Source organism: Vipera berus, assembly GCF_964194415.1.
Source record: "Vipera berus genome assembly, chromosome: 1".
In the NCBI taxonomy this organism is placed as follows: domain Eukaryota; kingdom Metazoa; phylum Chordata; class Lepidosauria; order Squamata; family Viperidae; genus Vipera; species Vipera berus.
In genome coordinates, this window is record NC_138202.1 from 261110996 (window position 1) to 261136919 (window position 25924).

At 41.8% G+C, this 25924-nt stretch overlaps 1 protein-coding gene across 1 annotated transcript in view; it reads left to right on the forward strand.

Moving 5' to 3' along the window:
- PKIB (cAMP-dependent protein kinase inhibitor beta) overlaps window positions 1-25601 on the forward strand; it is an 81136-nt gene extending 55535 nt beyond the window's left edge. Inside the window, exon 4 of the transcript XR_014025465.1 lies at window positions 25581-25601. The gene's annotated coding sequence lies outside the window, so the exon portion shown is untranslated. The remainder of the gene's footprint in view (window positions 1-25580) is intronic.
- Window positions 25602-25924: the final 323 nt, after the last annotated feature.

A 25924-nucleotide genomic window follows, 5' to 3' on the forward strand; every position in this document is an offset into this window, starting at 1 on the left:
ATTAGATGGCACTGTGAGAATTAGGTGTTCGGCAGAGTGATGGCCTGTGGGGGGAAAAACTTTCCCTGTGTCTAGTTGCTTTGGTCTGCAATGCCCTTTAATGTCATCCTGAGGGGAGGAATTGAAACAGTTCAAGTCCAGGATGTGAGGGGTCTCCAGATATTTTCTCAGCCCCCCTTCTGACCCATGTAATATACAGGTTTTCAGTGGAAGGCAGGCTGCTTGCAAGTTCTTTCTGTGGCCTTAACTATCCGTTGGGATCTGTATCTGTTCTGTTTGGTTGCCTCTTTGGTTGATTTTATAAAATCAAAGCCAAATTGAGCCAAAATACCCTGACTTAATACTAAGTGTATAGTGGTCCTTTAGAAACAGTTTTAGTAAATAAGTGCTTTACTTTAATAGTTTGCAATAGTAGACAAAAATTTAGCCTAATCTCTCCCCTCCAGTTATCTGTCATAGACTTGCACATTCTCTCACACAGACACATGGTTTCAATGATACATACAGATATCAATCCTTCCACCTCAGTTTACTTCTACTTTTATCCTCTTCCTAATTCTTAGGAACAGCCTGCTGTCTCCTTCTAACACTTCCTCTCATCTCCTGATTAATTGCAATTCATGGACTCTCCAATCTTTATGCCGGAAATGTGTTTCCAGAAACAATATGTGTGGAGATAAAGTTTCATGCGTGTATTGTAAAATTTCATAACCCATGGAAGCTTACACCATAATTAGTTAATAAACTGTTTGTTAGTCTACTTCAGACATGTCAAACTTGCAACATCATGTGATGTCACGCAACGTATCAGGACAGTTTTGCCATTGCCGGCAATGGGGTGGGCGCAGCTTCCGGACGATGTGTCCACCCCTGGGTCACTTCCAATGGGTCATTAGATGGAAAGGCTTGTGCTCCATTACTTTAACTATTCAGAAATAGGGCTTCTTCAAACTTCTTTTTCTTGGCATGTTTAATACAATGGGGGAGATGAATTGGGTAGACAAAAGCAAGAGGACTCATGGAATGGGCACCCAACTTATTTCAGACCATGAAGAGCAAATCTATCTCCTCAGACAACAGAACATTGACTTCTGTTAGTCCCAGACTAACAATTGCTGTTCCTCATACATGAAAGAAAACAGCATATACAGAACTCACATACATGTCCAAAGGGAACTCAGTCAGTAACTTTGAAACGTGCTTAATTTACAAGGGGAAATTATTTATCTGACCTGAGCATGCAGAAGAGTGAAAACGTGATCTGCAAATGACAGGCACCTCGTGACATTATCGCACAAATGACCCAGATTAATGTACCTGCATGAGACATCAGGTGATTGATGCAAATTACATAATTGCATTATTTGCATGATGACATTAACAAAGCTTTTAACAGACCAGGTACAGGTGGAGGCAGTGTCTTAGCAGGCATAAGTGTGCATGTTCCCAAACTCACAGCACACATGTGATTATGTCAACTTAGAATTGTTTAAGTGGTGCTTTCATTTAAATGCCCACAGAAGGATTTGTTGTTTTATTTTTAAATCTAAGTGATGCCAGCATCATTTTTCACTGAACTTTTAAATGCTTAATATAAGTGAAAAGTGCCATAACTAAAAAAAGAACACCTGAACACCATACATTTTTATTGAATTCATGCTGAAGTTTATATGATGTTCAGTTATATGAAAATAATTCCTAATATAGGAAAGAAACAAAGAAATCAACACTATTGCTTACTTCTAATAAAATGTTTGGTGATTTTGCATGCAGTTAATTGGTATTCAAAGGCTACAACTGAGCAAGGTTTATGGAATGCAAGATGCCCTCTTTACCTTTATGTTTATAATGTAGCAGTGATGCCAAAGAAGACTATGTGTTTTTCTCCACAGATATTAGTTTATAGGGTGGCACAGTGGCTCAGAGGATAAGACAGATTCGACACCCGAGCTCCACGCAATGGGATGAGCTCCTGTCCTCATCCCAGCTCCTACTAACCTAGCAATTTGAAAGCATACAAAAGCATAGGTACAACTTTGGTGAAAAGGTAACAGCACTCTGTGATGCCATGCTGGCCACATAATTGTGGAAATGTCTTTGCACAGCGCTGGCCCAATGGCCTTGAAATGGAGATGAGCACTGTCCCCTATAGTTGGCAATGAGTAGCAGGGTAAAATCGGTAGGGATTCCTTTACCTTTTTTCTTAATACTGGTTTGTGCTTCCCTTCTTCCATGTAATCATGAATCACATACATTTACTACATTATGTCCTGGAAGCAACCGTTCATAATTTTATGATCTGCAACTAATACCAGACATCAATCTTGGAAAACATTCTTTCATGGCAGGATTTTGCAATTCACAATGCCATCAAGATAGAGGAACAGGCCAAAGATTCAGTTGAAACAGTATTTGGCCAATTAAGATCTGCCAATTAGCCTAATCTGCTTCTGGAACAATGTGATTCACTGTGGGTCCCAATGAGAATCTCACTCCAGGAAATAAAAAAACCCCTTTATATTTCTCTTCCTGAGAACAATACTGATGAAGTGGCTTAAGAACTACAAAAGTTTAGGATATTATAAATGTGTTGGTTATTAAGGTATGGCAAAGCTCTTTGTTGTCATTATTTTAATGGGTGCAACAATAGGTTCATAGAGTTGCATTGCTAATTTTAATAAATGGATCAATTTTTAATGTTAGCCTATAACTATAGGAAGAGCACTAGGATTGGCTGGCCTAGATAGCAGCTAGGGTATTAGCTGGTGCCATACTTCTTATTCATTAAGCTATGTTTGGGTGGGAAGGAACCCTTAACATGACTGTTAGCAAGGGCTTGTATACTGGATTCAGAACTGCAACTTATATATCCAGAATATGCTTTTCTTCTACCTGGCTATGGCGCTTCTGCGATGGTTGTTCTTTCAGAATTTATCACCCAGATTTGGTGTGTAGGTTGGGGGCAGTGGACAGTAAGGGAACGTATGCACTTCTTATTTACTTCTATGACTGAATGGACGCCGTTTCCTGTATTGTTGAATTTGAAGAGTGGTTTTAAACTCCAGGAACATTGTTGGCTTTCTTCTTGACATGACTTGTTCTTGCCAAAGCTGCAAAAAAGTGAGTGAAGCTTAAACCTCCATAGCCTATTCAGTGGGACAACAGAGTCTCTTGATGCTGGAGTCTGGCCATGATTTCTTGTACTGAGTTTCATAGCTTCTCCCTTTTGGCAACTTGTCTAGACTCTGGGCCTCTGTCCCAAAAGTCTGCTCTCTGCAAGTCTCCCCCAAGTGTATGTACATAAGGATATTGTCTTGCATAGGTTTTACTTCCTTCAGTATGGAACTGGTATTCTGAAAAGTAGGCATAGATTCAACTATGGCAGGGTTTTTCCTAATTGCGCCAGTAGGGCTGGTAAATTGGGGCTGTTGTGGAATCATTTTACATGTTATGTGTTGCAAGTTGCTGGAGGCACACCAAGCATTGTCCTAAACAACTTGACTTTTTCTATTTGTCAGGGAAAATAATATTGTCTGGCAGTCTTGGGTTAGCAACCTTTGGGTTCTAGTTTCAGGGTTGTCAAATATATTTTAATTTTATTTTTTTAGTCTTCTTGGTGGTTTGTGTTGTCCTCCCTTCTAGATGAAGTGGCATATAACAGAATATATAACAATATTTCTGCTGTTATAATACAATGCATTTTCTCTTCAACATAGCTGTGTCGGCTTGATCTGCTAATTAAGAAGATAATTAAATTAATTTAAGCTTCCTGTTACACAAATAATCTGTACCATACACAGTTAATTGCATAGTGTATATAGTAATTAAGCATAAATTATTATAGGCCAAGGGAAATGTCACCTGTGTTATGATGTCTCTTTGTTATCTTTGGAAAGCCATTCAGCTGCATACCTGGAGTACTGAAATAACACGCTTGTTTTACAGGCATTTGCTATGAAAAATACTCAACCTTCAGAAGTGAAACATAAAAATGAAGCATTCATGCACTGAGAACAGAGTGAAGAACCTTTTGGATGTTCCGTGCATCATTTCCGTAGAAGTACCTACATAGACCTAGAATACTAGGCAGATATTTTCAAATTGCTTGACTTCTAAACCTATGCTAGATCTGATCCTAGGATACATTAGGTGCAAATTTTACTGCTGCAATGGGAAAGTATAATGAGATCAATGCTAGGATCCCCACAAAGTAGTTTTTAAACCAGAGCTAATACAGAAAGCTCTGCCAGCACTAGTCCTGACAAATTGCTGCACTCTTCCAAATGCGGAATCTTAATGTATGTGTGTGAATCTTTGCAAGACTCTGGCTCATTTGTGCAACCTTATTATACTCCTCTCCAGTGCTTGTAAGGTTTTGTGCCTATAGTAAAACACATTGTGCTTTTAATCCATTAATACAGCTCACATCACTGCTGTCTGGGTTGAAGACTCAAAGCAGATGACTGTCTTTCCCAGGCCTGCTATTCCCAGGGATGTGAGAACAAGTTGCTGACTTCATCTCCATGGAAAAAGCCATCATCTGAGTGGTGTTAATTTCCATGGCAACTAATTTATGGAGCGTCCAAATAAAAGCAAAAGACAGTCAGGATCAAGATGGGAAGGGAGAAAATGAATGCCCAATACCAACTGATTTAAATGATAACTTTATGACAATACATTCTGATATTGTATTCTTCATACACATTAAACACATACTTGAAATGAAATATTGTTTACCCAACAACTGTAACTTCATTCTTCATTTGGCACACAGCTGCTGTCCAATAAAACTTTATTGATCTGCCAGTTCAAATACATGCATTAAAAAGAAGGGTAGAAGAGTACTTATTGCTAACCATTCATTAGGATGAATGATTTATGCTTAGACACTAAATCCATGTAAAACAAAGAAGAGACACTATAACATAGACATTTATACAAGATATCAAAAAAAATCTTGAATCGCGGCAATCAGAGTACATTTAGGCTATGAATGAACTTGGAAATGTCATCAATTTTATCACAACTTTCTCCAACTTTCATTTATCAACAGGTGTTCTGCAACTGTAAAAGCGATATCACCAGAAGAAATTTAGCAGGTGAAACCTTTTCAAGCATGGAAACAGAAGTACCTACAGAGGAAGTGTAGGTGGGGAGCCAAAATCATCAAGATGACAGATGGAACATCACAATGTGAGTTTGACCCTTTTCTGTTTGACCCTTTTCTATATGGACACTTGATCTTAGCCAAGGGCCAAGAAAGGGTAAAACTGGGACCACAAAGCTCTGTTACCTTCCTGAATTTGATGCCCCTACCCACAGCTGCCCGTGTGTGGAGGTGAAGTGATTGGTAATGACCTACAAAGCCCTTCATGGCATGGGTCCAGAATACCTTGGGGAGCACCTGCAGCCGGCGTCAACTTCCCTCCGCCCAGTACGCTCCCACAGAGAGGGCCTCCTCAGGGTGCCACCGGTCAAAGAATGCCGACTGGTGGCCCCCAGGGGGAGAGCGTTCTCTGTGGGTGCACCGGATTTATGGAACCATCTTCCGGTTGAGCTCCGGATGGCGCCCGATCTCCGCTCCTTCCGGCGCAATCTTAAAACTTATCTCTTTAAACAAGCTGGCCTGGCCTGATGGGACGGGGTGGGATTTTTATAAATGACTTTAATTTTAAATTTGTATTAATTTATGGGCATTGTTTAATCATGTTTTAATAATTTTAATTTTTGTATCTAGTTTTTATGTATTGCCCTGTTCACCGCCCTGAGTCCCTAGGGAGAAGGGCGGTATACAAATTAAATTAATAAATAAATAAATAAATAAATAAATAAATAAATAAATAAAACTGAGTGAGCAAGTATTTTATTCTTTTAAATTTAGATGTGCTGGCTGGAAAAATTGTTATCTTAGTAGTAATTTAGATGATATAAATAGTTCCTCTGAATCTTCAAGAATATTATCTTTTTATTGACGAAGCTGATTCCAGATCTGTAAACCTACGACAAATTTATAACTTTGAACTGTGTGCATGTATGTACGGAGGACAATTACTGGTGTATGATCCATATTATGCCCTTAAGCCACTCTTGTTTTCTGGTCAGGCAGATTTGACCCTAAACTGTCTTTAAAAAATCTTGTTCAGACTGAGAAATGTTGGCAAAGCTTACAACATATTCACTCTGAACAGCAAACCGTTATTACCTTCTCTGGATAATTCCTTTGCTGCTTTGCCTTTCCAACTTTTCATTCATTTCAGATTCCAGGAAAGCAATTCTAAATTGCTTTTCTTCTGTATTTAGGTCTTACCAGATATACATATATGGATGCACATATTGGAAATAACACACACACACACACACACACACACACACACACACACACACACACAAAGGTATTGTTTTTTGATGCAGGAGACCAAGGTAAAATGGCTCTTATTAGTAGAGGTCCTTGGACAAAGACCTCCCAATGTTTTACCTGCCTACCTCCAATACAAGATTACGCAAATTACAAGAGTCATGCCAGCATGTCACCTGAATTTATAAGGTCCATATCAGATGTTGGGGAACCAGGACAATCAGATGACAAGTGGGCTACTGGAACAAACCATATATGGATGAGACAAGACAACTTGGAATTGATGGAATGCTAATACAACAGAAGACCTAATGAGAGGGGATAAATGAAATGTATTAGGAAATTATGGAATGGGACAGAAGATCTATATTCACACTACCTGAGAAATAGCTAGTTACCCAAAACTTCAACATGATGAAAAGGAAGCTGCTCTCACAACTTGAGACAGATTCAAGAAGATCAGATGAACAAATGGATGGGCAGTCAGCATTTGATACTGGAACGTCACTGCTATCCCCTACATTACAAAGCATAGCAGCTGATATGAGGCATAAAAGCTAGCTACAGTCACTTTCAGGATTGATTGCCAAGGCTCAATAGACAAATACCATCAGATAGAATGCTAGTAAGTGTCAAATGATTGCCTCATGACCATTCCTATTGCCACCATAAACTAATCTTGTGGATACTTGGTTACATGATCAAGAAGCACAACAGTATACATATGCTTCCCCTGGGAAATGAGATTAAAAGCTAAGAGCAAGGCAACTTGGAGAGAGGTTAGCCAGCTGGTAAAGGGTGTAGAGAATAAGGATAACACTTGGCTATTGAAAAAAAAACACCAGAATCTGACTCTATCTGAGGCCCTCAAGACTGCTAAACAAAAGGTCAAAGCATGAGCTACCAGGCTAACGAGATATTCTAGAAAAGCAGATGACAAGACGATAAATGCCATCCAAATGCCATGCAAAGTGCACTACCAACTGCAGTGCTACAACACATTAACAGCAGAGCCACCAACAGCAGAAATTGAGCAGTATTGGGAAAAAGAGAAGGCACACCACACCAGTGCAAAGTGGCTTGAGAGCAGACCACATCCATCTCCCAGAACAGGATCGAGTCACTACCATAGCAGACATCCAACAGCAGGTCAAAAATATGACAGCACCTGGCCTGGACATGTTCCACAGCTATTGGATTAAAAAAAAAACTAATAGCAGTGCATAAGAGCTGTGGTGGCACAGTGGTTAGAATGCAGTACAGTATTGCAGGCTAATTCTGCTGACTGCCAGCAATTTGATTCTCACTGGCTCAAGGTTAACTCAGCCTTCCATCCTTTCAAGGTCAGTAATATGAAGACCCAGATTTTGGGGGGCAATATGCAGATACTTAGAGAGGGCTGTAAAGCATTGTGAAGTAGTATATAAGTCTAAGTACCATTGCACCTAGCAGCACAGATGAACCAGTTGCTAGCAGCAGGCTCCCACCAGACTGACTAACCTAAGGAAACACAGTGCTAATCACAAGAGAACAGCTCCATCCAACAGCACCAATAACCTGTCTCCCTAAAACATGGAAAGTTTTATCAGGCAACATAGCCACCAAGCTACAGGACCACATGTGCCAGTACATGAGCACAGCTCAGAAGGGCATTGGGAACAATACCAGACGTCCAAAAATAGAGTTACCTAAGGCTCAAGATGTTGACAGACCAATCTGAGCACAACATGAATTGACTACAGAAAATCCTACTACTCAATGCCACACACCTGGATCTGTGAACGCCTGGTGGTGTACAAAATAAAGAAGTGACTAAGCATCTTCCTTAAGAACTCAGTGAGACTGTAGAAGATAACTGTAGAAGTCAATTCAAGACAGCTCACAAAAGGCCATCAAGTGCAGCATATACCAAAGTGATGCACTTTCCCTGACGCAGTTCTGCATAGGTTTGGACCCTCTCAATCAGATAATCACAAGGATTGGATATAGCTATAATTCAAGACTGGAAATGACATTGGCCACCTTCTCTACATGGATAACATCACAATACATGCTACAAGTAAACAAGACATCTACCCACTTATCCGTCTGACACAAATTTACAGTGAGATATTGGGATGTCATTCAGACTGGAAAACTGTGGCCAGATGGTAGTCAAGAGAGGGCAAGTAGTTAGATATAATATAAGTACCTTGCTATCCAACATGGAATAGTATAGGTGGTACCTTGCTCAATAGTAGTAACTGTGAGAGAGATCTCAGAGTCCTAGTGGACAATCACTTAAATATGAGCCAGCAATGTGCTGCAGCTGCCAAAAAAGCCAACACAGTGCTAGGCTGCATTAACAGAGGGATAGAATCAAGATCACGTGAAGTACTAATACCACTTTACAATGCCTTGGTAAGGCCACACCTGGAATACTGCATCCAGTTTTGGTCACCACAATGTAAAAAAGATGTTGAGACTCTAGAAAGAGTACAGAGAAGAGCAACAAAGATGATTGGGGGACTGGAGGCTAAAACATATAGGGAACGGTTGCTGGAATTGGGTATGTGTAGTTTAATGAAGAGAAGGGTGAGGGGTGACATGATAACAGTGTTCCAATATCTTAGGGGCTGCCACAAAGAAGAGGGAGCCAAGCTATTCTCCAAAGCACCTGAAAGCAGGACAAGAAGCAATGGATGCAAACTAGTCAAGGAGAGAAGCAACCTAGAACTAAGGAGAAACTTCCTGACAGTTAGAACAACTAACCAGTGGAACAACCTGCCTCCAGAAGTGGTGAATGCTCCAACACTGGAAGTTTTTAAGAAGAGACTGGCCAGCCATTTGTCTGAAATGGTACAGGGTTCCCTGCCTGAGCAGGGGGTTGGACTTTATGACCTCCAAGGTCCCTTCCAACTTATGATGATGATGATGGTGATGGTGATGATGAAAAGAAGACAGTAACATCCAAATGATATCAAAGGATAAGATATGACCTGAAGAACCAGTTTAATGAGAAGAACAAAATCCATGCCATCAACATGTACATCCTGCCAGTCATCAGATACCCTCCTGGTATAGTGAGCTAGCTAAAGAAGGACATGGGGACTGCCAATGTGAAAACCCAGAAGATCCTCATAATGTATGGAGTCTTACACCCCAAGGTCAGCAGCAGAGTGTACAGCAGCTGTAAGAAGGGCAGGCAAGGTTTGATGAGTGTCAAAACCAATGTCCTCAATGAAACCCAGAGCATCTACAGGTATATCAGCAAGATAGCACCCTAATATGAGCTGCTGAGACTGTGTCTGAGGCAACAGAAGTCATGAGAAGATGATCAAGCAGAGGAAGTGGCATGACAAGACAAGCCCCTGCATGGGATTAACCATCAACAGATAGAACCCTCAAATTCTCAGGCCTTTCATAGAGGACCCAAAACTGAGGAAGACACAGACAATCCACAAGGAATGTTTACACAAACACAAACAAAGGGATGTATTTGTATATATAAGCCATTTGGTATTCAATCATATAATGCGGATACTTCATACACATGATAAATAGATTTGATAGAAACACTTTACTGTCTCCTTTTTTTACATACATATTCATACATATTTGAGCATTTAAGTACATGCATACACCCTTCTATACACACATGACTAATATTATAAAGTGATATTGCACATACATAGAATCATAGAATCATAGGGCTGGAAGGATCCTTGGAGTTCTTATAGCCCAATCCCCTGTCCAAGCCAGGAGTCCTTATACTATCCTTGACCAATGATTTCTTGACAACATATATACTCTTGTTATACTATTGGCAGAAGAAGAAGAAGTCTGTTTCCATTTTATCATGTGGGTGGTTCTTAACCACGAAAATATGTTTAGGCACTAAAGAAAGTCAGAGGAGTTTTGTCTTCTGTGCTTATACCTGGGGTAGGTTTAGGAGCAAATCATGAACTTTAGTATTCTTCCCTCCATGGCACCCTTCTTTTACCCATGACAGATAGATACATCACAAGTTTCCCTGTTCCATTGAATAATATATATGTGTGGCTCTGATGCTTGCTTTGGGATTATCTTTATGAGTGAAAGGGGGGCAGAAAATAGTGGTAAAATGCAAAGAACAGGAACTGTATTTGGCAACTACTCTATTCTGTGTTGCCCGAGGAGAGATGTTTGCAGGGGTGGAGACATACGTAGCAAAAGATGAAACATATGTTGCAATGTTAACCAAGTGAGTAATGTACTTGCAGAGGATGCTGCGATGCAAAAACAGAAGGCTGGAGTTTGCCTCAAGGTACTATAATGTAAGCGTAATCATTTTTTTTCCATCATTGATTTTCATATATTGACAGTTTGTAATCCAAGATTCTAAACTAAAGGATCTCCTAAGTTAGTGAATTGTTATTTGAATGCTGGGGCATGCTGTTTTGTGGCTAGTAAAGTATGAGTCTAATGCTAGACCACTTGATCTCTGCACACAGAATGGGAGATAGAAGTCATGTTATCCTTTGCCTGACACAGATAATTGGCTAACGATAGCCATGACTTATTATGTCATATTAACATATTCACCTGTGTGATACAGTCTTGGTAGCAGAAAGTTGTCTCAAACTTTTCAACTGAATACTTTGTGGTTCTGTTATTCTATGCTCTCTAGTAACTTTCATTATTTGGATTGTAGTAATTCACATGGTCCCCCATTCTAAGTAAATCAAAAAAGTTTAGAGTAGGTAAAAAAAACCATATATTTTAATCAAATACAGTACATATCCATGGTGATGTTTCAAGTCTTTAGAATTTCACAGGAATTTTGATCCCCCACTCCCCTCAGTATTATGTTTCCTTCTTTCACACTTAAGAGTTTTACGATGTCTGGTTCTTCCTTCATTTCCTCATTAGATTTCATAAATTACTTGTTGCCTTAGTACATATTTCAGTAAGATTTTCTTTCCAAATATTTATGAATGTATATATACACATAGACATTTTAAGTCATTTGTTCACTATACTCATTTGCTGTTTGTTGTTGATAACCAAAGTTCAATATTTTTTGAAATATCTATCTGCAGATTATCTTTCTGATCTATAGCAATTCATAACTTTTGACGTTTATTACAGTAATAAAGAATTTTTACTTTTTTCAGCATTTATCAATTGACATTAAATGATACTAAACTAATAGTATGCTGACCACTTCATACCTTCCGGTTCCACAACAAATTAATTTTAATATATGTGAAAAGAGAATGAAATACACAAAAGAATAACACTGGTTTTTTGTGGGGTTTTTTGCCATCTACTGTTCACTGCAATCTGCTACACAGCACCATCCTCATCCTCACTCCACTACTGTTAAGGCTTATATGCCACTCCAATCACTACAGGTAATCCTCAACTTACAACAGTTCATTTAGTGATTGTTTGAAGTTACAGTGGCACTGGAAAAAGTGACTTAAGACCGTTTTTCACATTTATGACTATTGCAGCATCCCTATGGTCATGTGATCAAAATTCAGAGACTTAGCAACGGGTTCATATTTATGTCCCAGGATCATGTAATCCCCTTTGGTGATCTTCTGACAAGCAAAGTCAATGGGGAAGCCAAATTCACTTAGCAACCTTGTTACTAAATTAACAACTGCAGCAATTCACTTAACTGTGGCAAGAAGGTTGTAAAATGGGGCAAAATTCACTTAACAAATGCCTTGCTTAACAACAAAAATTTGGGGCTTAATTGTAGTCGTACGTTGAAGACTACCTGTACAATTTAGAGCAGTGTATATTCTACAGTTTAGTATGTACCATGAATTACAAGGCAACCCAATTATATCAATAAAGCAAATAAATTGTGGTCAAACTTGAGCTATGTTGTCTTGCACTGCAGGGTTTCTAAAACCTTTTTTGTGAGATTTTTATCAAACCAATTTCTCAAAAATACTCTTGATTCATTTTACTTTTCCAGAATTTTGCAAAAACCAATCTGGCATCTATAAACAGGATTTAAATCAGTTTGTTATATTGTATTTATTTATAAAATGTAAGACTGACAGACAATAAACACATAACGAAATTCATTATAAAATGCTATTTGATGATCTCCAATTTCTTCTAAACCTTTCAACCGAAAGGACTAAATGGCCTTTGCAACCAATAGTAACCAATTTTAACAATTTGCTTAAAATATATGGCATAATTCCAATGAAGTGTATTGCCACCTATTAACTTCCTTCATGGTCAAATTCTTTAATTACTTGCTGAAATACATCTAAAAGGAATGGTGCATCATAATTCCAATGAAAAATGGAAAACCTCTATTTAATAGTTGTTTCAGTGGACTGAGCTGCAGTTGGCATGATGAAATTCTCAATTAAAGTAATTATCTGTGGTAAGATGCACAGTGTTGAGCATTTTGTAGGCCCTTAATGGCAGGCATGGATACTTAGTAGATGAATTTAAAGTTACGTTAAAGGAATTAATTTCAGGAATAGAGTGGTCTAATACTCTTAATCTTTCCACTGCTGTATATTTGAAATTATCATTCTATTGACAACTCTGTACTAGAATGTATTTAACAAGTGAGCTGACTATACTTTATTTGTAGAAGTACAAAGAGCTTTTTGTGCGCTTTGCAATTATCACTAAAACAACACACTAGAGCAGACATGTCAAACACAAGGCCCAGGGGCCGGATCTGGCCCGCGAAGCGGTTTCATGTGGCCCACGAAGCCATCCTGGAAACAGTGAGGGAACGGCCCTCACTGCCTTGGCCCTGGCCCAGAGACCCTCCTTCTGCCAGAGACCCTCAGATCTGTCCCACTCCTGCCCAGGCCCCCATAGGCACCCTTGATGTGAACGATGTAGAGCTGGCCATGCCCACCCAGTAGGCCATACGCACTCTGGCCACGCCCACCCAGTAGGCCATGCCCACCCTGGCCATACCCACCCGGCCCCCTGAGGGCAACCGCAATGCTGATGCGGCCCTCAATGAAATTGAGTTTGACACCCCTGCACTAGAGTAACAAAATCTCAAGTCTTTTTTCCTATATTTCAGTGACAACAGCAAACAACACTAAAGGGTTCTTATTGTCTAATGTGTCAAAGGGAATGTTCTCAAGCCAGCTAGACATATTCTGTTTTTATCTTTGCCGCTTGCATCATTATTGGGTTTCTGCACTGAATCCCCACTGTTTCAGTGTTAATTAAGAAGGACAAGGCTGGTGGAAGGGGAAAAAAAAGAAAGCTCCTAATGGCCACTTCTCATACCAAGTGGGGAATAGCACAGCACACAGCTTTCAGGATGACATATTGTTTTCCTCTGTTGTTTCACACAAAGGGGGAAGCGTGACAATGCAATATCTAAATTTTTATAAAGGCTTGTTTCTCTCAAGACTATCCAAATTAATCTATCCTTTTAAAAAGCCTGTCCAAGTATACAGTGGTGGAGCATGAGAAATTTGATAAGAAACTAATTAGCACAAAGGAGGAGAAATTATTCTTCAGCTTTTCCCTGTCTTATCTCCCTTCCCCTGTATAAGATGACTTTTTAACCCATGAAAATCTTCTCAAAAGTTGGGGGGTCATCTTATACGCCAGAAAATAGTACATAAATCAATCGAGCGCCCCCGTTCTTGCAAAGCAACTTCAAGCCTCCTTAGAATTCTCTTTACGCATGCCCAAGATGGCGGACGTGCTTGGGTGAGCTCCGTGGTGAGCTCCGGCTATTTTGGCATCCTTGGCATCCTTAGAGTCCGAAGGGGGGCTGCAGAGGTGTTTCCCCTCTGCGCTGGAATTTGCTGAGCTGAAAGAGCTAGGAAGAGAGATGGCTGATATTTCCGTCGGCGATGCAGACCCGTTCTGAAGCACTCCAGCGTTTTGTTCTTCGGAGCGTTTTCCAGCGTTTTTTCCTCCTTGCAGGCCCTCTGTGGAGCGGTGAGCTGCCGCGGCTTGGAGGGCTCTGAGCAGCTGTTTCTCGGAGCCATAGAGCTGCGGCCTAGAGCGGCCTTCAGAACGCGGAATGCTGAAAGCTGAGAGTATGCGAAATGGCTTTTTGCTCTTGCTGTCTGCTACTGTTTGCTGGCCACTGGGAGTCTGTTTCGTGCCTGTCTCTGGCGAAGGGGACCTTCGGCTGGGCGTTGGATTTCTGGCGCTGCATGCTGTTGGTCAGGCGGCACAGGTCAGCTCGTGGTGTTCGTGGCCTGTGGCCATTTGGACCTGAGCTACTCGGCTTGGATCAATCTGCTGTTTTAGCCTTATTCGCTTTTCTCGCTTTTGAGAAGATTCTTGTGACTGGAACTTTTGTCATCCTCAGATTATGTCGGTTAATTGTTGCTCTAATTCCTCTTCTCCCCTTACGAACCCATCGGACTCAGAGGGTCTGGAGCTGAGCCGCTGTGAGAGGGTGGCTCAGCTATACCATCAATGGCACCACCCTATACCATCGGCTATCTCCCTAGAGGTGAGAGATCTAGGGAGGTATGCTTTATTTGGGTTGGTATTCTGTCCGCTTTTGGATAGGTCTGGGCTCTCTGTGAGAGAGAGGTGCCCGATCTGTCTTGGGAGTCACCTGGCCAGCTCAAGTGGCAGGGAGCTGGTGGACCGGACATTGTTGATCTTCTGTCTTACATCTTTCCGAGTGACTATGGGACTGCCTGGCTGGACTTATCTGATAAATGGTTTTATCCTACTCAAGCACGGACTTATTTGCGCTCAGGAGTGCCCCCCCTTCCTGGGTGCGACCCACCTTTATTTCAACCTATCCTCTTGATGACGGGCCCAATTACTGGGACCCTGAGAGATGGTTGGGCAAGGACAGGAGCCTCCATCACAAATTTAATAAGAGGCCCCTGGTGCATTTTTTAGCTCAATTTTTTATGGGGTTAGGGAGAGGGGAGGGTTCTAAAAAGGTTTGGTTGGAGACTGGGGGGGTTCCACCAACCGTTTCTCAGACCAGGCCGGGGATTGCTCGCGCCGTGGTGGGGCTTGGGTTGGGGGCCTACGGGGCCCCGGAGCGGGGTGTGGGATTGCCTATTCCCACGGCGGTAGGGAATGGCCGCAGGTGTATGAACAGAGGGCCGTATCAATATCTGGGAGTGCGTCCCCGCTGTCTTCAAGCGGTGATGCACTCCGACCCTCTGATTTCAGCTCATGGTACCGGGAGTGAGGATGAGCAGCCACCTGAGCTCAGGCTCGTGTATCCTAATGCCAGGTCCGTAATGAATAAGGCTCATCTCATTCAGGAGTTGATTGAGGAGGAGCATGCGGACCTGGCTTGCATTACAAAGACCTGGTTGGGCCCAGAGGGCGGGGTCCCCCTGGTTGATCTTTGCCCATCAGGCTTCCGGGTGCTGCACCAGCCTCGGGCTCAGGGTAGGGGTGGTGGAGTGGCAGTAGTTGCGAGGGAGACCTTATGTCCGCGGGAGGCCACCATGGTCCAGATAGTCGGGTGTGAGTCCCTCCTCCTGAGATGTGGTCCCAGAGCTCAGTTGGGCTTGCTGCTGGTGTATATTTCACCTAGACACGTGGCAGCAGCCCTGCCTGAGCTTCTCAATATCCTCTCAGGGTTGGTGGTTGAGTTCCCCAAACTTATAGTTTTGGGTGACTTCAACCTACCATCCCTGGGGGGATCATCTGAGTTAGCTTGGGAGTTCATGGCTTCCATGATGGCCATGGACCTGAAGCAGGTTATTCTGGGCCCAACTCACGGGGGGGGGTCACACGCTCAATCTGGTTTTTCTATCCGGATGGTGGTTAGATGATCTTGGGGGGGGGTTCTCCAATTAATTCACCCCTGTCATGGACCGATCATCATCTCCTGCGGATGGTCTTCCGTTTTGCCACTCCCTGTCGTGGGGTTGCTGAGCTAATAAGATGGTTCCGCCCTAGACGCCTTATGGACCCTGAGCGGTTCCAAATGGCGCTTGGGCCCCCACCTGCCTCCTTTGCTCACAGCTCGGTCGATGCCCTAGTGGAAGCCTGGGAAAGGGCAGCCACAGAGGCACTCGACCAAGTTGTACCCATGTGGCCCTTGACCCAACGCAGATCTCAACGGGCCCCATGGTTCTCCATGGAGCTCCGCGATATGAAGCGTCGGAGACGGGGCCTAGAGAGCTGTTGGAGGTCCAGCCGATCCGAATCCGACCGGTTACGACTAAGGTCGTTTACGAGAACTTATCTCGCAGCGTTGAGGGTGGCTAGGTCTAACCACTTTGCCACCCTCATCGCGTCCGCAGATAATCGCCCGGCCGCCCTGTTTAGGGTAACTCGCTCCGTTCTTAATCAGGAGGTAAGGGAGGAACCCTTGCAGGGTCGAGCCGAGGAGTTTAGTCGATTTCTGTCGGACAAAATCGCTCGGATCTGGACCGGTTTGGACTCCGACTGGGCAGAGTCTGACGAAGAGGATACGGGCGGCCTTGTCGATTTAATCTGGGAAGAGTTCAATCCTGTGACTCCTGAAGAAGTGGACAAGATCATGGGGAAGCTGAGCTCCACCACGTGTTTGTTGGACCCGTGCCCCTCCTGGCTGACTTATGCAGCCCGGGATGGGACACGAGGCTGGCTCCAGGCAGTGATTACTGCCTCTTTGAGTCAGGGTAGCTTTCCCGCCGCCTTGAAGGAGGCGGTGGTGAGACCCCTCCTCAAGAAGCCTGCCTTGGACCCAGCAATTTTAAACAACTATCGTCCGGTCTCCAACCTTCGCTTTTTAGCAAAGGTTGTTGAGAGCGTGTTGGCGCAGCAGCTCCCTTTGTTCTTGGATGAAGCTGATTACCTAGACCCGTACCAATCGGGTTTCAGGCCCGGGTACAGCACGGAGACGGCATTGGTCACGCTGGTGAATGATCTCTGGCGGGCTCGGGACAGAGGTTGCTCCTCTGTCCTAGTCCTTTTAGACCTCTCAGCGGCTTTTGATACCATCGACCATGGTATCCTGCTGCGACGTCTCAGAGGGTTAGGAGTGGGAGGCACAGTTCTCCAGTGGTTCTCCTCTTACCTTCTGGGACGTTCGCAGTCGGTGTTGGCAGGGGGGCAGAGATCGACCTTGAGACCTCTCATTTGTGGAGTCCCTCAGGGATCGGTTCTCTCGCCTCTCCTGTTCAACATCTATATTAAGCCGCTGGGTGAGATCATTCGTGGTTTTGGAGTTGGGTATCACCAATATGCTGATGATACCCAGCTTTTTATTTCGACCCCAAACCACCCCAGCGATGCCCTCGACGTGATGTCCCATTGCCTGGAGGCGGTCCGGGTCTGGATGGGGAGGAACAGGCTTCGACTCAACCCTGACAAGACTGAGTGGCTGTTCGTGCCGGCATCCTGGGAAATTCCGATTATTCCATCATTGGCCATGGGGGGTGAGCTATTACCCCCCGTAGATAGGGCTCGCAACTTGGGGGTCCTTCTAGACTCACAGCTCTCTTTGGAAGAGCATATTGGAGCTGTGACTAGGGGGGCCTTTGCCCAGGTTCGCCTGGTGCGCCAGTTGCGGCCCTATCTAGACCGGGATGCCTTGCACACAGTCACTCATGCGCTCGTGACCTCTCGTCTAGACTACTGTAATGCTTTCTACATGGGGCTGCCCTTGAGGTCCACCCGGAGACTCCAACTGGTGCAGAATGCAGCCGCGCGAGTTGTCTTGGGAGTTTCCCGATACTCCCATGTTACACCTTTGCTCCGCGAGCTGCATTGGCTACCGGTTGCTCTCCGGGTGAGGTTCAAGGTGTTAGTTATGACTTACAAAGCCCTTCGTGGCATGGGTCCGGATTACCTACGGCAACACCTGTGGCCGGCGTCAACTTCCCTCCGTCCAGTGCGCTCCCACAGAGAGGGCCTCCTCAGGGTGCCGCCGATCAAAGAATGCCGATTGGTGACCCCCAGGGGGAGAGCGTTCTCTGTGGGCGCGCCAGACCTTTGGAACCGCTTACCGGTTGAGCTCCAGATGGCCCCCGACCTTCGCTCCTTCCGGCGCGATCTCAAAACATTCTTTTTCGAACAAGCTGGCCTGGTCTGACGGGATGGGGTTGGGTTTTTAAAACTAGTTTTAACTTTAATATGTATTGATTTTATGGGCATGATGTTTAATGGCTTTTTAATTTTTGTATTCAACTTTTATTGTGTATTGCCCTGTTCACCGCCCTGAGTCCTTCGGGAGAAGGGCGGTATAGAAATCAAATTATTAAATTAAATTATTAAATTAGTCCAGTCCTCCCTCCAATGTGACTCTCCCTTCCCACCCCCAAGAGCCTCTAAGTCCCTTCCCCTCCCCCTTGCAAACGCCAGACCCCGGGAGTGGCAGGAAGCCCCTCCCCCTCACCCAAGCAGCATCTGAGCATAAGCAGAGCACGCCCTGCTGCCCTCTATCTCTCCAGGCAGTCTGGACAGCGGTACTTGGTGGCCTGGCACCCCTCTCGCCCACAGACCATGCAGCGGCCCTCGCCAACCGGCCTCGGCATGGCCGCCCCAAGCCCGGCTCTCCAGCGCATCTTCCGGGCCCACCTGGCCGACCACCTCCTGGGCGGGGCTTGGCTCCAGACGCGGCGGCTGCTCCGTCTGCAAATGTACTCTCAAAGCCGGATTGCACTCGGCCGTGCAGGCTGCCGAAAGGCGGGGACTCGGAGTTCCCGCGGTGGTTGCGGCTTCTGGCATGCTGTTTGCAGAGTCTGGCCTGGAAGAGTGCGTCATGTGAACGCAGCTCTTGCGTTTATTCCAAAGGGTGGGTGGAAGGAAAAGTCCCTTTGGGCTTCAAAAGGGAGGCTTTGCACCATCTGCATCAGACGGGGCTGAATCGGGCTTGTGTCAGACACTTGGCAACTGGCATGTAAGTATTTTCTGGCATATAAGACAAAAAATCTTGAAAATCTTCTCAAAAGTCGGGGGTCGTCTTATACGCCCAGTCGTCTTATACGCCGGAAAATACGGTATGTATTCAAAATATATATTGGCACACCCACATACATTTATAAAACTCTCACAGAGAATGTTGAATTTATATCTGGGACAACCAACTTTAATAGTTCACTTTATTTGAAGGTGGGTGACTTCATATTCTGCCTCTACTAACACAGTAGATGTGGAATGTTGAAGATAGTACCTCCATTAGAAAAAAAATATCTAGAAACTTTAAAACATTTTTTTAGAAATACAGAGTTTTTCTAGTAGCTTTTTTCTTAAGAAATTTTATATCAAACCTTCAAACACAAACTTACTGTCTGAACATTTCATTAGATGGGAATCATGACTTGAGATATAGATAACTACTGTACAATCCATATTCTAAACACTGATATTTTTAAAATGTCAACTGGCTACATAGTATCACAAATTATTTGAAAACTACCCAAGGTACAACTCACAGTGAAATAAATAATAAACCTAAGCTGCCTATATGATGGTGCTCAAATATTTTCATGTGCATGAATTAGTAGTGCAAGTTTAATAAATAAAAAGTAAATATTCTGAATATTCTTAGATATACTTTGAGGGAAACATTTGGCCAGTATATTTGTACTTACTAACCAACAATTTTAATCAGAGCTTATATACAGTATGAAATAAGTTTTTACTTTTACATTGAAGTCAGTATGAGTGGGAAAAATACAGAGATAATTGTACTCTTTATTTAAAAACATATTTACTGCCTCTTTTCTTCCTGTCTTTTCCTTTTTTCCAATATTAGAGTAAGACTTGAACTGATTTGCAAGTCCCTGTCTTGTTCAAGGACTTGACCCTTGTCTTCAGTTGTGAATAACAGGCAGTAATGACTTTTTAATCAGTACATCATTCTTGAAATTTGATGAAGCACAGTTGTTCAACCTTTGCTTCTTCTTCTTTTTTTTAATTCTGAGATCTTCAGCAGTTTCTCCTTAAATCTCATAGGAGAAATGAAGGATTCTAGAAACTTCAGTGCGTCATTGCCAAAGCTTATGAGATTTCAGCTTTAATAGCAGGAAGAAGTTTATTTGACTGATAAATCAATTTAGTGTATGTAGTTTATTATTGCGACTTCTATTTTGTGAGTTGTGATAATCCAAGTTTATTTTATGAAGACTACAGTACTATGTAATAAACCAGTTCTGTTCAACCCAATATTTGTTCTACAGAGATTATATAGTGTATAAAAGGTTAATCACATGATGTGTATGCTAGCTCTACAGAACTCAGTTAATACCAAATGTTTTGGTATTTAAAAAACAAACCAATAATGTGACTATAAAATTCTCCTTTCTTTTCTTCCCCCCTGTGATACTATGGTGATTTTATTGCAATCTTCAAGATGATTCTGGTTTCATCTCCTGCTTGAAAAACCAAGATTAATTTACAATATTCTAGTTAGGAAGGAGAGGAGTGGAGCATGAAAGTGCAGCATGTATTGTTAATATAAAAGCCTGGAATTTATTAAATTAAAATCATTAAATCTGAAGTGACCCTAAATATTGCATTTAAATAATAATAATAGTTACTCTGCTAGTGATCTGGAAAATTGTAAAATGGAAGCTGTTAAGGCAAAAACAAATTCCCTAAAGCCATGCTGTTAAGCTAGTCATACAGCATCCAGAAGAAAAAAAATGCCTTATTAAAATGAGAAAACGTATTTTTTTTCTATTTCACTCACAGGTTTGTAAATTCCTTCAAGCATGGAGATTTAACTGCAGTGCAGAGGTTCTGTATTAAACACATTTATACCCAGATGTCAATGGAGTCAACACAATTCCACATCTGTAGAAGTATCTGAAATACCCACTGTGGCCAAACTGTTGACATGAAAATACACCTGGATTTTCTGTCTAAACTTTTTAAGCCTTTACAATTTTCCTCAAAAGCACACACATATGATCACAAAATAATAATACTTTTTAACAAAGCATTGCAGAGTTCTTTTGTTTATTTTTAGCCCCAGACTTCTATATTAAAAATATCCTTTCGTACACCATCTGCTGTTTCACATCCCCTTTTATTTGCAGGTTTAATTTAAAGACTTTCATTTTCCCTTGTACTAATTTCATGAAAAGCCTATTTGTAATGCTCAATGATTTCCCTCTTCCTCTAAGAGGGAATTTCCACCTCTCCCATTGCAACCTCTTCTGTCATATTCCATACTGATACAAAAAGACTCCAGTATTGGACCAGAGAGATATAAAGGGGTCTTAAAAAGTCAAAGTGATTTATGACTTATGTGTGAGTGGAAAGATAGGATTTTGAGGACTGTATCTCTTTTTATGAAATAGTTTTGTGTTCCTTTAACCAAGAGTGAATATTTTTGAGCAATACCGTACTAAGAATGGTAGTAATTTAGCATAATTGCAGTATTATTACACAAGGGTGAAGGGAAGAGAAGCTTCTCCATTTATTTTTATGCAAATGCTCTTCATAAGGAGTACCATGTTCGGTCTCTTGATTTTCTTTGAAGGTATGCACATTTTTTAAGTACAATATTCTTTTTCTTCTTATTATAATTTGTTCACAAAGAGCAGAACTGTCTTATCACTGTGTTCTACATATGGGAGAGTTCACAGCAAGCTCTGCCATATTTACCTTCCTTATTGAGAGATCAAGGTCATTTTGTTCAGCTTCACCCTATTTTAATTCTCTGCAAGACAGTGGATAGTTATATAGCATCACTACCATTAAAAATTCTCTACAAGTGGACTGTTATATAGCACCTTTGATCAGGTTTATGCTATTCTTGCTCTGGAGGGATGGACAGAAACATCTGGCAACTGGCCATTGTGATGCATTATGCAACATTTTGCTAAGTCATTCATATTTGCCTGAGCTTTGGGCAGAGTCTGGTACAACGTGATCTGGGCTTCATTTCCCCCTGTGGACTCCAATTAAGTGGACAGGATGCTCTGTAGTATGGGCTTTGCTGATTTGTTTCGAGAGCTGTAGTGCTATGAGTAGCTGAATCAGCAAAATGGCCCACACCTCTCTCAGAGGGAAAGTTGCTCTGTACGCCTTGAAAAAATGGAGATATAGCTGTTTCAGGAGAGGCTTTCCCTGCATCTGGCTATACTGGAAAACTATTGTCCTGTTTCCAGCCTCCCCCTTTTAAAACTGGTTTGTCTATTTTACAAGTCTTAAAACTACCTAGATGGAAATCAACTCCAAACACCATACCCTTCCCATCTTCGTTAATTCAGGTTAAAAATAAAACAATTAGCAAAAGAGCAATCTTCAAGGAGGTTGTTGAGAATCTTCTTGTGATAAGGTTTCATGTACAGTGTGTCCTAGGAAAATGGATTATCAGAGTTCTTTTCAATCAGGATTAGGATTAGAATTATGCATGGAATAACCTCGGATGTTGTGATGGATTGTTTCTGGTTCTGCTCTTCATTATCTTACTGAACCTACTTGACCTCACAGAGTCATTCAATACTATTGACCAGCTTTTTGGGCACTGCTGCAACTGTTGGAGTTATGGGTGATTTTCTACAAAGCATCTACAGCATTCTACAAAAGTGATACCAGTTGGTTAGAATGAGAGGTCAGCCTAACAGTCTCTCCTCTAAGCAGTGTTGGTCTAATATTTAACATGTGCATGAAATTGCTGGGTGAAGTTATCTCTAAGTTTGGATGAAGTATCATCAATGTGCTAATGATAGCTAGCTATAGATTTCCACTGTGAGTTGGGCAAGAGACACAGTAGAAATTTTGATCTACAAAATTTCTGGTGGTTACAGTTGGGTAAAGTTAAACCCTAACAAAATCTATCCAAAAACCATCTGGTTGTCTAACTGCTGTAGTAGTAACTCTGAACAGGATATTACTTCAACTGAAGAATAACAGAGTTGGAAGGGACCTTGGAAGTTTTCTACTCCAACTCCCTGTTCAGGCAGGAAGCCCTATACCATTTCAGACAAATGGTTGTCCACTCTACTGTACTCTTAAAGCAGGTCTACAAATTAGGAGACATCCTGAACTCACAGGTACTGCTGGATTTGCAGGTGGAGACTATGGCCAGAGGGATCCTTACCCAGGCTTAGTTGCTGTAACAATTACAACCCCGCCTGGAGCAAGAAGCTCTGGTGATGGTGACATATAATTTCAACATTATCATTAGACTAGATTACTACAATACATTCTACATAAGGCTGCCTTTAAAAACTATTCTGCATTTAAAGCTGGTGCCAAATGCAGCAGCCATATAGCAAGTGAGATCCATGGCACCATATGGCTGGTATTGTATTAGTTCCCAGTATTTTCTGAGTAGAAACTACAGTGCTGGTTTTACACAGCATGGCTCTTAGGTACCTTCAGATCTTCTTCCTCCATATCTCAGTTAAGATGTTTTGTTTGTCATATATACATTCTATTTTGGGATGGAAACCAAGAGGTGATATTTTTCCTTGATGGCCTAATACAAGTCACTCCCCTCCCACCTGACATCCAAATGGCACTGTCCTTAGCACCATTTCTAAGACAGCTAAGAATGATTTTTCCCCCATAGGGCCTCTATAGAATAATGCTGTAGTATTTACTATTGGTGCTTTTAAATCTTATTTTATTTTAATGCAGTCATTATGGGCCTGTTAACTATTCTACTATTTTTATGATTGTTTTATTATTGAGGACTATATTTTATTTGTTTTAATTATTGTTAACCAATAGGAATTCTTCTTTGATTAGAATGGTATACAGATGTTGTTGTTGTTGTTGTTGTTGATGATGATGGAAGGGACCTTGGAGGTCATCTAGTCCAACCCCCTGCTCAGGCAGGAAACCCTATACCAGACATGTCAAACTTGCGACGTCACATGAACTCGGGCAATGTATCAGGACAGCTTTGCCATTGCCGGCAATGTGGCGGGCGTGGCTTCTGCATGATGCATCCGGCCCACAGGCCTGCAGTTTGACACCCCTGCCCTATACCATTTCAGACAAATGGCTGTCCAGTCTCTTCTTTAAAACTTCCAGTGCTGGAGTATTCACAACTTCTGGAGGCAGGTTGTTCCACTGATTAATTGTTCTAACTGTCAGGAAATTTCTCCTTATTTCTAGGTTGCTTCTCTCACTTTCCATCCATTGCTTCTTGTCCTGCCTTCAGGCACTTTGGAGAATAGCTTGAGTCCCTCCTCTTTGTGGCAGCCCCTGAGATATTGAAACACTGCTATCATGTCACCCCTCGTCCTTCTCTTCATTAAACTAAACATACCCAATTCCAGCAACCATTCCTTATGTTTCAGCCTCCAGACCCCTATGATATAAATATCTCTCTCTCTCTCTCTCTCTCTCTCTCTCTCTCTCTCTCTCTCTCTCTCTCTCTCTCTCTCTCTCTCTCTCTGTGTGTGTGTGTGTGTGTGTGTGTGTTTGTGTGTGTGTGTGTGTGTGTGTTATACAGGGCATATTACTGAAAGCCAATGCCATACATCAAAGAGAAAGAAACCACAAATGATGGATATTCCAACATCATTGCAGCCTTAATAATAATTAACACCAAGAAAGTGTGGATGCTACAGTGCTAGAATAAATAGATCTTTGGCATAGCTGTACCATGGGCACAGATTTAATTTACCACCAAGACTGTAGGATTTCTACTCTCAGTAAATCCTTCAAGTGGCCATGAAAGAATACAGTGACTTAAAGCATTCATTCCGCATCAGTATTCCTTCTATACTATTAAGATTCAAAACACTTCCACAGTAGAATGATCTCTTTCAAAAGGAATTAATATAGGATTCCTTTGTGAATATACTTTGAATTGGCAGTTTTACTTAAAACATAAATAAAAATAATATAGCTATACAGCAATAAAAGTTAAAAAGTGCTTTGGATAGCTATCTATATTATATTACAACAGAGACCATGAAATATTGAATAATTAAGAATAATATAAAAGTACACCTTGGTGATAAAATAAGCCACATTTACTCAGGGCTGTCCTTGATTGTAAAGAATGTAGTTAGATTTTCTTTGTGATTTTATTTATTTATTTATTTATTTATTTATTTATTTATTTATTTATTTATTTATTTATTTATTTATTTATTTAAAAATGCTTGTCATTTTCCAGCTATAACCTCCCGAACTAAGATATACAAAACTGAAACAGGAGGCGGTATCAGTTAACATACAAAGCAGCAGAAGTTTGCATAAGTAACACCAGCTGCCTGCAATTAGTGCAGGTTCGCATCCCACCAGGCTCAAGGTTGACTCAGCCTTCCATCCTTCTGAGGTAGGTAAAATGAGGACCCAGATTGTTGGGGGCAATAAGCTGACTTTGTAATAATGCCGCTTGGGGGAGGGCAAAAGCCCTAATAAGCAGGCATATACATAGAATGAAGGCTATTGCTAAGCACATTGGTTTGTGCTTAAATTGTAAGCCGCTCTGAGTCTTCGGAGAAGGGCGGGATATAAATGGGATTAAAAAAATAAAAATAAAAATAAAATTTAAGAAACAAACCTATCAGTTAAACACTCTACATTTCTGGAATCAGGTATTTGAAAATGTCAGGATAAATACAGAATTCTTAAACAGTGCCCAAAGTTCTAGAATTAAATGATACAACAGAATGAAACTTGAATTTCCTCATAATTGGCCCATTGATGGCTACACATTGATCCTGGAGAAAAGTAGATAGTTGCCAT